Here is an 18,604-nt window from a genome sequence, read left to right as displayed (position 1 = left end):
GAATCTGTCAAATCTGATCTTGCTAACAGCTCATTATAACTGTCTGTTTAAGTTCTTGTCTGTAGATGTTACTACAGCAGGTTGTCACTACTTGTGACTGTTTCCCGACAAAGACAAGAAAGGATTGATTGAACTATAGGTGTGAAGTTGTGGATTGTTATGGAATAAGGATTTAATAGAACTCAGCACAGATGGTCTTGCCATTTGGCTTTTGTTAAGACAAGACGGCTGTATTTGATGTTAAAGAGGACAGCATTGATCTTGATAAGTTCTGGGTCGGGAAAGTAACACAAAGATTAGTTCCAAGCATTAGTCCCTGCTGTTTTATGACAATGTGACGGTATGTCTTTGTGAGACCAGCTGACCAATCTTCTGATAAAAATATTTATGTAATCTAAAGGAAAGGAGCAGTAAGGATTTCATTTTTTAATTTTCTATTACAGTACATGGGATTATGATTCTGTTTTTGGCTTGTATAAAAGTGAATATATGAGTACAGAGTCTTACAAAAGTACTCATACCCTCTGAACTTTTTTATCCTGCTTTTTCGACTAGATCTTGGTTTTGCCAAACATGTCACATTTGCAGAAACGTGGAAAAAAAGAGCGATTACTTTAACTAGTATTATTATTATCATTCTAAACTTTTTTTTATTAGATTTAAGTGAATTTCCAAATTTAAAACCACGGGATGTTTCACACCCAGAGCAGATCTGTAACTCTTTCTTTGGACAGCAGAATGGCACAACAAGGCAGTACTTTTCTTTTTTTTTAACTTTCTAAACATTTTGTCTTCCTTTTTGGCTCCTCTTCTCCTTTAATCAGCAGCTGTCCATTCACTGTAAGCCTTTGAAGATGTAAGTTATAAATCAACTAATCAATGGTACCAAAGCTGGTCCCTGAACAATATTGGAGGAAAATAGCCTGGATAGTCCTCATTGATTTGGCTTTACAAATTGGCTTTTTTCTCTAAAACGATTGACCTTGAAAGACGAGAAGGTTTTTATTTGTTGCTGGACACAAAACTGTTATTCTGCTTCTTTTTTTATTCTTTTTTGCTCACGTACGTTTATGGCACATTTGAGGTTTATACAGTGTCTTTTTATCATTGTAACTTCCACCCATGACCTTTTATTCCTTTTGTCACTCAGAAAGTAGAAGAGATGAAGCTTATTTCTTGCTACCTCATAATGAAGTAACATTAAGCACGTCCGTTATCCTGGGGGCGAGTTCCCTTTAAATCAGGTCGGCAAAAGGAAGTTCCTGGCACTGATATCTCATCAGGGACAAGACGATGAAAAGATCGAAAGTGTTAAAAAAGAACCTATTTTAATTAAAGCTGCAGATTTACTTGCCTATCTGGATTTAAAGCCAAGGCTGGGACCAGTGGGAGCCAAAGTGTTGGTTGTAAAAATAAGTCATGCCAGACAGGGGTAGAAAAGTGCCTCATGAGGGACAGCCAGGGCAATTAAGGTGGACACTCTGTGACTGTTCTGTAATTAGGATAAATAGCAACAAAAAGTGCAGTTGAGAAAATATACATTGCTACCGTGATAGCTTCATCATGTCAACTCATATATTTAATTAGGTCACTGTTAGTTTGTTCATGTTTTCAGAGATCAGAATATTTGATATTTTTATATTTTGAAAACTTAGAACTCTTATAAATAGTTTAAGTTATGCTCTCCTGTACATGCTTATGTGATTGATCAGATTAACAGAGACAACTCGATCCTTCAGAGAGCTTTGACTTTTGCGGCATTTCCAAAATGTTACTGGTACAGTTTAGATTTAACTGGATATTTCAGTTAATGATATCAAATGAAAGATATATAGTCAAAAATACATAATCTCAGTTTATTCTTCCATATGCAGTCTCTGAAATTTCAGAAAAATAAAATAAAGCATTAGGTATGGTTTGTCTTTTTTCTGTATAATGTACATGCAAGGACATGAACATGGGATAAAAGCTGGACAATGCTTTGCAGAGTTTTTGGCACCCATCAGACACACAGCATACATGTAAACAATGCAACCCAAAGGATCTGCTGTGACAGATTTGAATGCTGATGAGAAGCCAAAGGAGGTCTATTCTCTGGTTGTAGATGCAAGCATGTCACTGTTCTTTCCATTTCCAGCCACTGCAATGGTGTGAATATCAACATCTCATTCTTTATTCCCTTACATTTGTGATTGTTATTTTTGTCCCCCCCATTTCATTTTCTTGTTCTGTTGCTTGTTCTCTAAAGCCATCAGATTCCTTCAGGTAACCAGAGAAGGGAAGTGATGGCGCACTCACATTTTTTTCAGTCAACTGAGAAAAGAGTACAATGACTTAATTAATTTCCTTGAGTTTTATTCTACACTTAATCATACTGACTAACCATGACTATATGTTTTCCTCTTATCATAATTCAACCCCAGTTAAAGTTTAATCATATTTCAGCTTCTTACACTTCTGTGTATATTTAGTTGTTTGTGGTTTGCTTACCCTGATTATGTCACAAGATGGCGCTGCCGTTAGACCCAGTTACTAAAGACAAAAAAACGGCAATTCTTCATTTATAGTATTCTGTGAGAAATATTTATTATTAAAAGCTTTTGTGTACACAGTATGAAAGCACAGTAGTTTGTTTTTCTTAAGTCATGTGAGTAGTTTTATCGTGTCAGTGACACTTTAAGGCTTCTCCACTACTGCAACTCCCATGGCGCATTTTATCTGCAGTGTCCAGGACTCACCGGACTATGGCTGTTTGCTTAGTTTGCTGCAGATAAAATACACAGAATGACCACAATACAGTATTAGGTGCAACTGTTAAATTGCTTGTAAACACAATAAAAAAATCGACAAATGTTATTGCTACCTCTTAATTCAGTTAGGCACCTATACTAGCGGCAGAATATTAGAAACTCTTGTGGTTAGTTGTCAATATCCTGTTGACTACCATGTATGTGTGTATTACCTGCTAAAGGACAGCATTCGACCTAGATGCCAAAACTGCAAAATAGCAGTAGGAAAGTGAGCTTGAAACCTATGTTCATCTTGGAAGCAATAAGTTCATCATCGATGAGATCTAATATTACAAGATGGGGGGTCATAACCTTGTGGTAGATTTCTTTTATGCTCAAACATCAACCACCGTACCCAATTCCCTCATGGCCTTCCTCTCACCGAAGGTATAATCTGTTGTGACAGAAAATGTGACTGAATGTAGGGAGTGTTTGCACTGTCAGATCCTTTACACTGCCTGTGTAAAGGAATTTATAATTTATGATCACCATCTGTAAGTTCCAGTGTTTGTCTTTGTCTCCCCTAAAGCTCTGGTGGGCACTCTACAGTTTTTGAACTCAGCTGAAAAAAATGAGGGCACTTAGTTTGATAAATTTCAGAGAACAGTTATATAAACACCAGTGCATGCACACAAGGCAAAAGTAAAGTGAATTTTCTAGTTACAGCTGCACAGAACCCCTTTGCAAATCAAACAAGGACCTAGTCAGTGAATATTATCTCCTCTGGCTCTTATTTTTGATAACTTCTGTGGCTTTGTACCACTGATTCCCTGAGCTAGGTTGTTTTCCATTTCTCATATTTTAGCTTACAAAATGGACTGCCTCTGTCAACTGCAGAAATGCGTCATTCACTGAGACGCCTTTATGCTGCAGCAATTGCATCGTTTTCAAAAAGCAATCGGAGTCTGCCTTTCCTGATTTTTTTAGTTATTGTAATAAATCTTCAGTTATTGGACATCCAATGACTGAACATTGTTACAGGTGCCTTTGTATCATATGGACACCTATTGACTATAAAAATGTCAGTACTTATATTTTCAAAACCCAGAAATACAGTACTGCAAAACAGTATTTGCCCCTTACTGTTTTGGATTTTTATGACTTTACTGCCTCTTATCATCAGGAAAATTACAATTTAATTTCTTAAACTAGAAAGATATAGAAACCTCCTTTGCTATATTGGGACAAAGTCACTGCTTCTCTTGCTACAACAAGATTTAACTTTGATTCACAACAATTTTTAGTTCAATTTCATTTGCCAATCCCAGGCCTCATCACTCTCAAATTTACATAGTTAGAAATTTACTATGTAAATAGCCCCTGAATGACACCATGAAGTAGGCTACAAGATTTCAAAGATTTCAAGATATACCACATCATTTTCTGATCTCAAGATTTAAAATGGTTGATAAACTAACTAATTTGCATTTATTATTATTACTAAGGCTTTGGGACTCCAGCAAATCATAGTAAGAGCCATTATCCATAAACAAACAACACTAGAAAAGTTGTGAAACCTCCTACCTCACCACGGAATGTTGAAAAAAATATCTAAAAAAGTAGTTAAACCTCAGTTAAGCTCTATGTTCCTGATTGGTCAATAATGAATATGGCATTTGTGGCAGATTTTTAGGGTAAAACCCACCTCTCACCAAGAAGAAGAATTGATAATTCCCAAGACTTCTGGGAAAGTATCCTCTCAACTGATGAGACTTTTTGGAAGGTGTGTGTAGGTGGATTAACACTAAATCTCCTTGTTGTTTCTGATTATCTCTAAAAGAATGGCCGAAAGGGAAAGAGATCAATTCCACACCTTCTCTCTTATGGCTAGGAAATTCTGCCCCAGTGCTGTGATTGTTTCACAGAATTCTCTTTCTCTCTTGCAGACACTTAGAGGTTTATGTCTGCAACATCAACGTGTTTTAAAGTGAAGGATTCACTCTAGAATCCTTCACATTTTCTACATTCCTGTTGTAGTCCAGAGCTCTGACTGTACCCTGGCATGATTTTAGATATTCAACCAGAGGGTGATAATTCAGCATAGCTTTCAGTTTGTTTATACACATGTTGTGAAGGGTAAATCAGTGCATAAAGCTCTGAGCAATAGTAAATCATTGCTTAAGGGTCAGAGTAACAGGACAATGTAATTAGCATTATGTCAAGAGGCAATGAGAGGAGTGCTACAAATAACCCAGGCTAAATGGTTGATACTTCATCTCCAGCACTTAAAGCACACCTACACTTTCTGTTGCTGTCAAAAATCTTCATGTCTTTGTTTCACTCTAGAATCCTTCACATTTTCTAAATGCTAATTCCCTTTTTTGCATTCCAAGTATCTGTGTTTGGAATGTTTACTAAGAAGAGTTCTTTCAGCAATCTGTATTAAATATTTGATTTTATTATATAAATTTGTGTGTGTGTTATCCAATTGTGCCAAATTGATTGAAAAAGAAAAATAATGAAAAATGAAAAACGGAGTGTTTAAATAATATGAAATCTTCCTTCTTTTTTTCTTGTCAGCAAAAACCCAGGGACCAACACTTCTCAACTTTATCTTGTACACCCAAGGTGAGCTTACAAGCTGTCTCATGTTTATACATACACATGTGTTTGTAGATTTTTGTCATTCCCGCGTAAAAGAGCATAATGAAATTCTTAACTATGTATTAGTTGATTAATAGCAGGAATAACAAACTCAAGAAAAACAATAAAAACATTAGGACATTTTTCTTAAGGATTGCCTTAAGAAAGATGTCATTGAACAGGTTAGGATAGGATTATGGATTATGGATATATGGAAAACATATTCATTACATTTTTTGCACAAAATCATTCTTGGATAATGAGATTTTAGTCTGGTTAGTTCTACCTATTTTGAGCTTCTTTCAGAAGGAGCTGTTTTAGGGCCTCTTGTCACTTTCAATCCAAATAAGCTGCTGCTGTCCAGACAAAGCACTTATTTTTTCTAGCAGCCATTGTACAGGGCTTATAGTGGTAAAACCAGCTGACCAAATGAGCTCAAGCTCCACTTGGGTTGCTAGGTGATGAGCCGTTCCTGTTAGTTGTGACTTAACAGTCGGGAGGTTTATGAAACGGCCCATTTTCTGGACGCCAAAAAACATTAACTTTTTGCCTAGATAAGCAATGCATTATCTTTTGGTTTCCTCTACAAAGGTCTCAAAAATTATGTATGAGTTCTGAATTTATGCTAAAAGAAAAAATCATCAAGAAACTCATCAGTGTTCATAAATGCTTGAGACAAATCATTTGAGGCCTTGTTTTTTTTTTTTTTGTTCATAGGTGATTGTTATTGTTGACTACCAAATAATGTTTACTAACATGTATAGTCTATATTTAAATAGCGATGTGTGTTTTCCTTTTCCATAAATTTATGCTCAGTGATGGAGGGTTTTCATACTTGTACTCAGATATTATGAACATTCCCAGATGGCATTAATAAAGCTCATCATTGTTTCATTGCGGTACATGATTGTTGATGGGGTTTATCATATTTTTATCATCAAACTGCATGTGCTACAAGAAAGAGAAATGGGTAGGTTTAGGGATTTGAGTGACTTTGACGCGAGTAAAATTTCAATGGCTAGAGAGCATCTCAAAATCCACAGCTCCTAAAGTATATTCTCTGTCTACATTGGTCATTATCTACTTTAACATGATCCAACAAATGAACAGTAGCAAATTGGCGACAGGGTAACACGCCCAAGGCTCTTTGATGCATGTGGGGTGTAAGGCTAGCCTGTGGGCCTTGATCTGACATAAAGCAGCTCTAGCTTAAGCTGCTAAAGGAATGATTCCTGGTTCTAAGAAAATGGTTCAGTCTAGTGCAATGTGACGCTTTGAGAATATTTTACTGGGTAATCATGTGTCCTGCGTCAGAAGTGGATGTTACTTTGACACATGCTGCCAACTTAAGCATTGTTGCAGACCTTGTTTAAGGCATTAATACAAATTAAATTCCCTAATTGATGTGGTCTCATTCAGTAGGATAAGTGTGACCTGCAACAATGCAGAAAATAGAAATGGAAATAGAGTTGTGTAATAAATCCAGACTTAATTTAATAAGCTTTGTGTTACATTCTCCCGACTTCCCTAATTAAATTATGGTCTTTATTTTTGTAGAGGCATGAGAAATTCAAATATGAAAAACTGTCTGAGAAATAGTGGGCAATGTCAGAAATTTTTAAGAATTGCATTGTTGCAGTTCTTCTCCCAAATTAAAGTTTCACTTAAGGTTCCTGCATAGCTTCATTCAGCTTTGGGTTTCTGTTTAAATTTTCATCTTGTGCTACTATTTTTGTCCCTTTGTCCCTGTATACCCCCCTTTAGCCACACTGGCAGTGAATCACACATTTAATAAGCAGCAGTTACATTCACAGTGTGCCATATGTCTTACTAATTTACAACACCATAGGTCTGCATTAGGTTAACTGTATAGCTGACTCCAGTGAGGTTATATTTTAACTTTCAACATTTGCTGCAGTGTACATAATTGAATTATGGGATCCTTTCATGATTTTCATACAGCTTAGTTTTCACTTGTCCTGAGCGCTGCTTTCCAGTTTTCATCAAGCAATTTTTTTCACACAGCATTAGTAATGTGATACTTCTCTATTCTTTCTTTTAAAGTCATTTGAAATGTACAGCTCCCTACTTAGCAGCGAAGATGGCCTGGGGCAGAAGAGCCTTTTGAATTTCAAGGAATTGTCAAATAGAATATAGCTGATGACTTTGTACTGTTCAATTATTCGTTTTTGACAGTCTTATCTTGGCATAGATTCTAACCGTCATGTAGTGGTAAGTATAAATGCTTGAACAAATAGGAACTGGACATCCTGTTGTACCAGTGAATCCACTTGCCTTCTGCACAATCTCTAAGAATGCTAAATTTAGCTGCAAACACAATAACAGCTAAATGGTTAAATCAACATATAACAGCAAAACAAATACACAAACAAAAAAATCAAGTTGCTGGATGGGAAATTAAAGGTTTCTGTTTTCCAGAATTGTGTCTCCATTTAATAGCACATTCCGATATTTTTTGTTGGGACTGTTACTCTTGACATTTGGAGTGCTTATTGGTTTTATTAAAGCATAATTCAATCAATTTTGAAATATTATTGAATTCAAATATTGTGTGCTGTCTACTGGTACAAAGGGAAGTAGTTTATTAAGGTAGCCAGCTTGATCTAAGGTAGCTAGCTTAATAACAGCTGGGTTTTCCTTTTAAGAAAGTATTTGTTTTGGTTAGTATAAAGTAATGGATGTTTAGCCAAAATGAATTTGCTGGATTTTGTAACATAATACTTATTGTCTACTTTATTATTATTGCAGTAAATACAACAAAAAATTGGAATTAAAATTTAAACCCACCTCCTTGTTTTCTGACAAGTGTGCTACTTCAGACGTTTGTTGTTCGCCAAACTCACATTAGCCTCAGCAGAGTTTGGGCTGTGCGTGGTTGTAATTTGGGAGGATGTTCTGGTGGAGTGATATGTCCTCAGCACTTTTTTTAAAAGGCTCCCCTGCAAATTTTACTGTCCAAAAGCACCCATCCATTATTCTACACATTAATCCCTAATGGAGTTACGAGAGCCGGGATTTGAACCCAAGATCTTCTTGCTGCAAGGCAACAATGCCACACTATCTTAAATAGATTATGGTCTCAATGAAAAATAGCCTGTCAAGCTGAAGCCTGTACACTGCCCACATGCTCATTAATCGACTCTGCTGTCTCTTATGAACATTTCATGTGACATCTGCCACTTCAACTGGTTGTCAACAGTGCCTGAACTTATGCTAACACTGATGTGCAACTTGTGAACATTTTTTTTTTCTAGTTAGCTGTTTTCATTTACCTGTAAGTTGTTAACATGCTGGGCATTTATTCTGCTTGAGTCATGTCAGCCAGATGGACTTTGATATCAAAGATTTCATTTACATGAACATTTGAAGGCGTGTCCATGTGAGTGTGGTAAATAGTTGCACTGCACCCCAGTACTCAAGCTAGAGACTGCAATTGCTAGCATCCACACCATTGTTCTTAGCAACTAGTTTTGTTGATGTTGAGAGGTACTTAGTGAGATTCAAATAGCAATATGTTCCAGGGCAAAAACTACATTTTACATATAGATGGCTGCCATTTGTGTCTTTTGGAGAAGAATGTGTGTACTTTCACAAATGTGACCACTGTATTATCTGGGCTCTCCATAACTTTGTCTGCCTTTTCAATTACTTCAAAGTCAAGTTTATTTGTATAGCCTATTTTAGCAACAAGGCAGTTTAAAGTGCTTTACATCATAAAAACACAAAACAGTAGCCTATAGTGAAACAAGCAATAAACATTGTCAACAAAATTATCAAGATTAATCATCAAATATATACAGTATATATACTGTATATATTAATATACAGTATGTACCAGTTATTATTCACCAAAGCAATTCTGAATAGGTGGGACTTTAGCCTTGATTGAAGGAACTCTGTGCATCAAAGGTTTTTCAGTTTTATTTAGGTTTGTTCCAAATTAGAGGAGCGATTAAAAAAAACCCCGCTTCTCCACATTTGGTTCTGGTTCTGGGAATGCAGCGTAGACTAGAACCAGAAGAACTGAGTGGTCTGAAAGTCTCAGGGACGTGCGGTGAGGTTCATAGCTGGTGAGGCACTGACTTAATCATATTCAGATTTACAAATATAGATCCCCTGCATGTTATTGTTATTATGTAAGGAAATTACGCGCATGTGGACGACGCTGGAGGGCAAAAAGACTATTTCCGTTCACTCAATCAAACTTGGACATGTAGATATTATTCATTTCGTGCTGTGCTCCACAGTGAAGGGGAAACCCGTTAAAGTACAACCCAAAACCACGTCTTGTGTCGCTCTCGGTATCAGCGCAGCTACGCGCAGACTCGTTGCCATAGCAACTGACAACAACGCCACAATAAAAAACACTCAAATATTTCCCACGCAAAAAGCAGAACATTCAGTCTGTTGCCGTAGTATTGTTGTAGTATTATTTTGCGATTATTAATTAATTGCTGTGGTAAGAGGAGAAAACTATAAATATATCGCTGCACTTGACCTTATTGTATGGCTAGCTCCATGGCTAGCTCGCTTACAGTATCTTACTCTGCAGTTGTGGAATCACAATGTCTGGGATCATGAGCGCCCCCTGCCATGAGGCAAGAGAACTGCCTGCCTCACCTCGAATCTGTTCTCTGCCGTTTTTGATCGCTCTTCAGCACATGAAACACGTTACACACACAATTGGTGACAAAAAAAACCACTGTACATTATATACATAAGTTAAATTATGGAAAATCAGTTCATACATTAAATGTTTTTTTAGCCATTTTATTGGCGAACATGCTCTCAGAATGGCAGCCAGTGCGGTCAGCGAGAAGTTGCGCAATCCCAGGTGAGGCTCAGCTCGCTGCTGCCTCACCAGCTTCGCTTCCGAGCATTTGAATGGGAAAATGCAGAAATTCAGCGATTTTGAAGAAAAAATAATCTGAACTTTTTTAAATTAAATGAAAAATAGGTATAGTACAAACCACAGGGTGAAAATAGCAATATAAATGATTTTATCATTATTATTTTTCCATGATTACAGGTGAGGCTCTGCCTCACCTGCCTCCCCTGACCGCACGTCACTGGAAAGTCTGTTTTCTAAGCTACAGTGAGACAGAGTAAGGACTTTAGAACTGGAGTGTGATTATGCTGTGCAGGTTTTTGTGTGTGAACATGTGTCTGTCTGTATTTGGGTGTCAATGACTACTTTACTTTTCCTAAGCATTTATATTATTGTTTTTGTGCCCCCATCTTCGTGTCAGAAGAAAACAGCTTTAACCTTCAGTGTGCTGAATTATTGTAACGTGCCTGCACTGTATTTTATTGTCGGTAAAGATAACAATATAATAATGGCGGAAGAGTATTTCTTTAGATCACCTATTACTGAAACGCCATTAGTAATATCGTTAATTTAAACACCATAATTCCCATCATTGCACAGTTCACAATTAACCAGAACATATTTTGGTTACCAAGGTGACAAGCATATGAGATGGTATCTGAAATCTACCATCAGTGATAAAATGGGCCCTATCAGAGGGGTATTTATTGAAAAATGCAAGTACTTTTTCCACAACATAAAAAAAAATCTTATCAAATTATATGGAAAATCATCAAAAAGATGACGGTACTCACAGCAGACTGCTATTTGAAAGCCCAATTTTATTGTAGACTTTTTTTAACAAGGAAAAAACTCTGAAAACTGTCAAGATCATATGACTTAATGATTAATTTTGTAATTAACAGTGTAACAGTAACTGGGACCAATATGTAAGAGGGTAAAAGCCAACATTTATCTTAATTTGTTCTTGCTGTTGACATAAAAATGCAAACAGAGTGAAAAATGTATATGAACTGATTAGGAGAAACTATACAAATTTCTCTGAGTTGTTGTTTAGAAAAAAAAAAATCCTTGAAAGCCAGAGCTCATTCTAGACATAAGCTGTCTTTTGACTCCTTTGGTTTTTATATTCAACAACAATAACTTATGTTGTTTGATGTTTTTCCTCAAACAGATTTTCTAGCAGTGTTAAGTGGTGTTTTGACCCCACAATAGAGAAGATGAGGCAGAACCCACTACATGGTTTGCCTTTCTAATTGCTTCTCATAGGAACCCAGGTATTGATTGTTGCAAATGCCCATCGATTTTTAAGTGGGACTCTGCACTATCTGACGTTTGTGCTAAATACCATAAGGCGGATGCTTTCTGTCTGTTTGTGAACACAATTTATCTTTTCGTGTAGCGGCATGACTTTAACCCCATTCAAATTTGTATTTATGTGTATTGTTTTATTGAATATGAATTGGAAAAGCAGAAAAGAGGAAAATTGCCTGTGCTTTTGTAGGGGGGAACCCAGGCAGCCTTAATCGAGAGGCATTGATCTGGCCATGGGAAACAGTGTGCTTACTCGCACAACAAGATAGCCAAAGGCTATTGGCAAGCTGTTTGTTCCCATTGGATGAAATCACATGAATTTCCTCCCTATGGTCTAAACAGATCACTACATCAAAAGGTCAGAAAGAGTGCCATAATTAATAAGCTGCTTTTTTTCAATATTTCCAATAACAAAATGACTATGTGATTTCACGAGTCAATAAAGGTATTAATAATAAATTAAGCTTATGCATAATGCACAAAGATATAAATATATTTGGTGGAAAAAGTGTGCAAAGCAAGTATGAGAATAAATTAGCCGTTTGAAAAACCCAGTGTAAATTATGTACTTGTATCTTTAGTAAAGAGAGTTTAAAGCATATCTGGAATTGGTCTTTGTGATCTTTGTTTATTAATGATAATTTGTACGGCTATTCCCTTTTAGGATATGGAGTTATGTAGCTATCTAACAGATTTTAAACCTCCAGAGCTGCAAACTTAGAAAAACTCAATAGTCTTAAAAAAAACAAAAACGTACCGGTAAGTCAAATTTAGACATGGAACATAGTTACATTTCCTACACCTGTACCAAATGTGAATCTCAGTCTTCGCACCTGAGGGCTGTGTGACAGTTGGTGTGTGTTCTGCTTTGAACTGTACAGGATATTGGTTACATTTGTTAGATTTTTCATGAGAAAGTGTGGAATGAGTAATTTCTGCTAAGGTTCACTGTAGACTCAGTAACTGACTCCTAACTGACCTCTTTTGCTTTTCGTGCAATATGGTGCCATGTTGTGTGTTTGGAAAACTGTCATGTCAGTCTTCTTCATTTAACATACTAATCTAATTGTATCTAAACTGCTTCTATCCTGTTGGGGCCAAACTTTGCTGCACGCGTTCTATTTAACGCCTTTCAGAGATGCTGCAGGTTTTTTTCCGTGATGTTCGTTGGACTGCTTGGCACAGGAAATGACCTGCTTTAATCGGTATTTGCCTGTCTTTGTTCCTTGCTCCACCTGTCGTTGAGGGGTTTGAATAATGCAATATGCTGTCCTTAACTTCCATTTGAATACACTGAATCTGTCTTGTCAGCAGAGAGAAAGTGACACAAAGACAAGTAGACTTTGAAAGACCACAAGAGACAGAAAATCTGTAGAGGCAAAGGTGACAAAGACTTAGGTATGTGAGGAAAGTTTGTTGAAGGACAGAAAAAAATCGAACACGTCACCATAAAGGGAAATGGATGTAAATTTTGTTAGAGCACTGAGAAGCACACAATGTAGACATACAACACAGTCAAGGATTTTTCAGGATATTTGATGCATTCTTCTAATTACAGACACTTGTAAGATTATGTGTAAGTTTATTTTGCTGGGATGTGTTCCTGCAGCTCCAAACTAAATGCTTAGAAGGAGAAACCAGTTTTCTCTGGAGCAGCAACAGGAGCACCTCCTGGACTGACTTTAATTTTAGGAATAATGCCATGACTACAAAAAACTGTTGAAAAGCTGAACTTTGTTTTGGCTTACATCTAAATGAAGTGTGAATAAAATCCTGATCTAACTGTAAGCTTTCTTGCATTCATTTTCTGTTAAACTCTTATTTGTCTAAATGTACTTTGCTGAGAAAGTTTATTTATTTATCCATTTATTGATTTATTATTTTCAAAATATCCGCATTTTGAAATACTGATACTGAATTGTTATAATTCAAACAGTAGAGAAACATGTCTTGATGTCTAGTTTATCCTACTGAATCAGCGATCCCTGTGACATTTTTCTTTCGTAGCCCACTGTTAATTTTCATCTGACTTTTCTTTGGTTACACAATGTCGGCTTCATTTATAACATCTTACTTCTGATCATTTGTCAGTTCAGCTTTAATTTGGAAGACCCCACCTTGAATAGTAGTCCACTTATTCCCAATCTCCGTTCTCGATATTTTCCATTTTTACTGTGAGATTTTGACTATAATGACAGGCTGGAAGGTGAAACCCTTCATACATTGTGAGGAGGTTTATTATTCTTAGCTATCAACTTCTTTTTCCTCTTTTGGCCAGGATGCTTTCCAGTGAGGCACATAATAATAGGTAACATTCTTGTTATCCCCTGGTTCTTCCTGACCTTTCTTACTCATTATATGGTGTAATAAAATATTTGCCCCCTTACAATTTTTTTTTTTTTTTTTTTTTGCATTTTTGTCTCACCTGGTTATCATTTTAATTCTATATGTTAAACAGGGCAATTCTGATTGGGGAAAAAAGTAAGTATAATCTTTTTTTTTTTTACATTTTATGTATAGTGGAGTAATAACTTAATGTATGGGTTTTGAAATTTATTTTCCTCTTTAAATTATTTCAAGACATATTTATTGAGGAGCATCTGGACAGGAAATTTTTGCAGGCAACTCATTATTAAGTGTCGATTTTCATCTGGTTTCAGGAATTGAACAGAAAACAACCGGTAATTTTGCTAAGAGATCGATATCTAGAGATCGAATCCTCTGACCTAAAAAATCCAGATACTGAGCTGCAACTTTTTTATTGTTTCCTGTTAAAGGGAATTTCTCCAGTTGCATTTATAAAATGTAGCTGGAGAATGAGCAACAACATCAATTTTAATTAATGATAACTTCCTTCATATTAACACCTCTGATTTGCAGTTGTCAAATCCTGTAGAAAGACCATGGCCAGTTACAACAATGGACACATATTTCTGTACTTGAGTCTTTCATCTTTTAAGCAAGTTCCTCTCAATGGAATGCAGAATTTCAAGAGAGATGCTCTGAAATAAAGATCACATAAAATTGCAATGATGATCACTCCCATACGAATAGATGGATCAATGATTTGCACAAAAGACCTACTCAAAAGTATTCTGCCAAAATCAGATAAGGAGAAGTTAAAACTTGAGACTTTAGTGGCCCCTGATCTATGTACTTTAAATTGCCTCTATGTTAGAGCTCTTTGAACATATCATCTTTAAACTCAGTCTTTTTCACACTTTGTAATTCCTCAGTCTTCATCTAAAATGCCTAACATAGAGGTATTTTGCTGTTAAGTCTCATCAGTTCAGGTTCCATTTTTTTTCTTTCAGCATCATGTGCTTCTCTTCTTCCTTCTCATGCTACTCCACTGTTTTTTTCCTCCTCAGAAGACAAAGTCGAATGGCCCAATAGCTTTTAATTGCTATGGTTTTTATGTGGTCTGCTGAGAAATAAAAGCCACTCAGCACTTCTGTCCACAAGATAGATGCTGCCGATACTTCTCACTGAGTTGCAGCATGGGAGCACACCCCGTGGCTCAAGGAAGTGCAGGTGAAGTAATAAAAGAAAATGGTTCGCTGCGAGGGGGAAAAAAATCCCCTGCAATGGATTTCATTTTTTATTGGAAACAAGTCACTCAGGGTCACACACACAGTATGAGAAATTTAAATCCGCATGGACACGCAACGGCAACTACACATACGCGAAACAAGGAGCAGTGTGAGAGGAGCAGCAGCTTGTTAGCAGCAACCAGTTCAGTAATGAAATCTGCTCTTGCTGTTGGACAAGGAAGCATATGGTAGCCATCACACAGTGACTCAGACTTGTATTAAAAATGGAGACTGCAGGAAATCAAAAGCATTGCTTGGATCCCTCCTGTGCTTGACTCAGTTCTGGTGTTATAAGGCTGAATGCAAGCCCTTTATCTCTGAAAGGCAGAAAGATTAGATGAACATGGCCCTCTCTACCTCTGGGTATGGATTAAAAATACTTTGTCACACCTATTAACACGAGATATATCACAGTATGGCACAAGCAGGAGCTCTGAATGAACTTTATATAAGCATATTGCATTGACATAAATGGCATGCAAGTATAAAACAATATATATATATTTTTTTTACTCACAGTGAGTGTCCTATAAATTCTGCAATGTCAAGAAATCATGAAATCTTTTATACCGGTTTCTGAAGATTGCAGTCTTTCATTTGAGGTATAGTTGAAGCCACCTTGGCCAAGTTTTGGAAAGGTAAGGGACCACTAAAAATGATCAGTTTCTCTGATTTTACATTACATTTATTTTATTCTATGAACTAATCACAGCATGTCTCCAAAATTCCAAGCAAAAATTTTATATTTATTTGCACAAAATGAGAAATAGTCAAAATAACAAAAAAGATGCAGTTCTTAAAGACCTCAAATAACATAAAGAAAACAAGTTCATATTCATTTAGAAACAGCGATACTAATGTTTTGACTCAGGAATAGTTAAGAAATCCTTATTTGGTGGAATAACATGTGGGTTTGTGTATGTGTGAAAAAAACAAAATCTAGGTAAGTAATTACAGACATCAAGAAGAAAAATTGGTTCATGCTTTATTTTTAATAGGTTAGATTACGCCAAAGGTGTATTTAGTGGACTTTTTCAAAAATCAAACAGGCAGCTGCAGTTCAACCAAAATGCTGAAGTCCTAACTAACATTATGAAAATGGATCATAACACACACCAGTTCTTTGTTCTCTTCCACTGAACTAGCTCTCTGTTTTTCAAAGAGTAGATTGTTAAATTTTGCTATTTGTGGTAAAGCACAAAAGCTCTCGCTTTTAAGGTTTTCTCAGGCTTTCAGAGACCTGCTTACTCAGTGTTCCCAACACCTAAACTAGGTGAGGCAGCATTTATTTTCTATGCTCCTCAGCTCTTGAACAAATGCCCCAAAAACATGAGATGGGCAAAAACTGTTGGCTATCGCTACTGTAAATGAGGATTGAAATAATTTTTGTTTACTGCAGCTTTTCATCAAATAATCTGACTAATACACTGTTTGAACCATCTATGTATGTTTTGCCTTTCTAATCTGTATTTTAACACACTTTCCTTTTACACAATATTTTCTATACATATAATATACTATTTTCTTCTTTTTTCTGGGCGTTCTGTAAAGCACTTTGGATTATAATAATAATTCAATACTTTACTTTTGGCTTTAAATCTAACTGCATGAAGACATAGCTTGAAAAAAAAATGTATGTATTATCAAAAGTTGGTCCTCACAGGAACAGTTAGGTTTGGCTATGCAACTGTGCACAGCTCATAATAAATGCATTCAGTCATATTTTGAAACATTAATGCATCATCAATCGATGCTTTAAGGCAAGGTGTCAAACTCCAGTCCTGGAGGGCCACTGCCCTGCAACTTTTAGATGTGCCTCTGCTGCACCACACCTGAATAAAATAATTAGGTTGTTAGCAGGACTCTGGAGAACTGATCTACACAAGAAGGAGGCAATTAAGCCATTTCATTCCAGTGTTTTGTACCTGTGGCACATCTAAAAACTGCAGGGCACCGGCCCTTGAGGACTGGAGTTTGACACCCCTCTTTAAGGCATCCAACATTGAGAAAGGGCAACTAAAACAGAAACAGGAAACAACCCCAGTCATGGAGCCATATTCTGGAGGTTTGCAATAATAAATGTTATCATGATGAGAGGATAATTGCTATATTTTACCCAATGCAATAAATTATATGTCAATGATCAATTCCAGCTTGTTACATATATATATATATATATATATATATATATATATATATATATATATATACATATATTCAGTACAGACCAAAGGTTTGGACACACCTTCTCATTGAATTCAATTAGAAAGTGTGTCCAAACTTTTGGTCTGTACTGTATATATATATATATATATATATATATATATATATATATATAATACAATGCGCAAAATTTTTAAGCACTGCAATCAGATGAAAATTATGCAAAGACTAATTATAATTTTGGATTTTAATCTTTGAATTTTAATCTTTTAAGGCTTCTCAAAATGCATGTCGCAACATTAACATGCATGTTTCCTTTACAGAGAGTATGTGGAGATTCATTGAAGAATCAAAGAGTTTCAGTGGCATAGAGAATTCAAACTTACTTGAAACCCTTGATTTCAATTCTATGCAAATTTAGTTGCTGGAAATGTTGAAATTAATCTGAAACAGAAGATTAATTTGTTGAGACAAAATGTCATTAAGAGAATAGTTACAGAAAAAGTGCTGGGAATGCAACAATATTTATTACGTTTGTTAAATCTGTGAATCAACAGAATTTTGTAATCCTGAAATTGTAAATAAAACACTTTTAAGAAAACAAATATGGAATTATTTCACTTTAGTTTGTCAGTATTGTACTTTCTGATATAAATTTCCTGAGAGGGGAAAAAGGCAACCAAATTGCAAATATATCTTCTTGGTGTACTCGCACGTCACTGCAAATGAGTCGTCTTCATAACTGCCGACACTGAACATGACAGCAGGACATGCCTTTAACAGAACAGAGGCTATTCTACACACTGAAGACAGTCCTGACATCCTGAAGGGAAATTAAGTATGGATCACAGTAAGTTATGCGATTACGCTGGAACTGAACCATGTCAGAAGTTCACTGAAGAGTTTAATTGCTATCCGTGAGATTGGATTTTGTTAGTCTCACCACATGATGGAAATTCAAAATATGAGTCCATGAAAAAGCAATTACTTGCTTTACTGCTTAAGTGTTAAGAGGCTCTCATTATCTAGTTAAAACCCTTCACAATTCTAATTCAAAGGAAGCTCTAATTTGCTTTATTTACTGTCAAACTGCAGAGCTTATTTTTTTCCTCTGTGGGTGAGACGCAGTTGAGTGGAGTGTTTGACTCTTATTTTCATTACAATAAAATGGCCAACAATAATTATGATGAAAAGCCTCTTTGTTAGTAAGACAGAAAACTTCGAAATTTTTACAAACTTTTGCAAAAACCAGTTGAAAGTTTAATTTTACTGAAATCCCAGTTTGGTGAGAAGATCTCATTATTCATTAAAAG

The 18,604-nt window shown here is 36.0% G+C and overlaps 1 protein-coding gene across 5 annotated transcripts in view; it reads left to right on the top strand.

Moving 5' to 3' along the window:
* tnr (tenascin R (restrictin, janusin)) overlaps nucleotides 1-18,604 on the top strand; it is a 173,802-nt gene that overhangs the window by 47,734 nt on the left and 107,464 nt on the right. For 3 of the 5 annotated variants that reach the window (XM_032565808.1, XM_032565811.1, XM_032565806.1), the window contains exon 2: nucleotides 5,310-5,357. The exons of the other annotated variants lie outside the window; for them this stretch is intronic. The gene's annotated coding sequence lies outside the window, so the exon portion shown is untranslated. The remainder of the gene's footprint in view (nucleotides 1-5,309; nucleotides 5,358-18,604) is intronic. 5 annotated transcript variants of the gene reach the window in all.

The sequence above is a fragment of the Xiphophorus hellerii genome, chromosome 6 (genome assembly GCF_003331165.1).
Source record: "Xiphophorus hellerii strain 12219 chromosome 6, Xiphophorus_hellerii-4.1, whole genome shotgun sequence".
In the NCBI taxonomy this organism is placed as follows: domain Eukaryota; kingdom Metazoa; phylum Chordata; class Actinopteri; order Cyprinodontiformes; family Poeciliidae; genus Xiphophorus; species Xiphophorus hellerii.
This window is presented reverse-complemented; position numbering and strand designations above follow the sequence as displayed.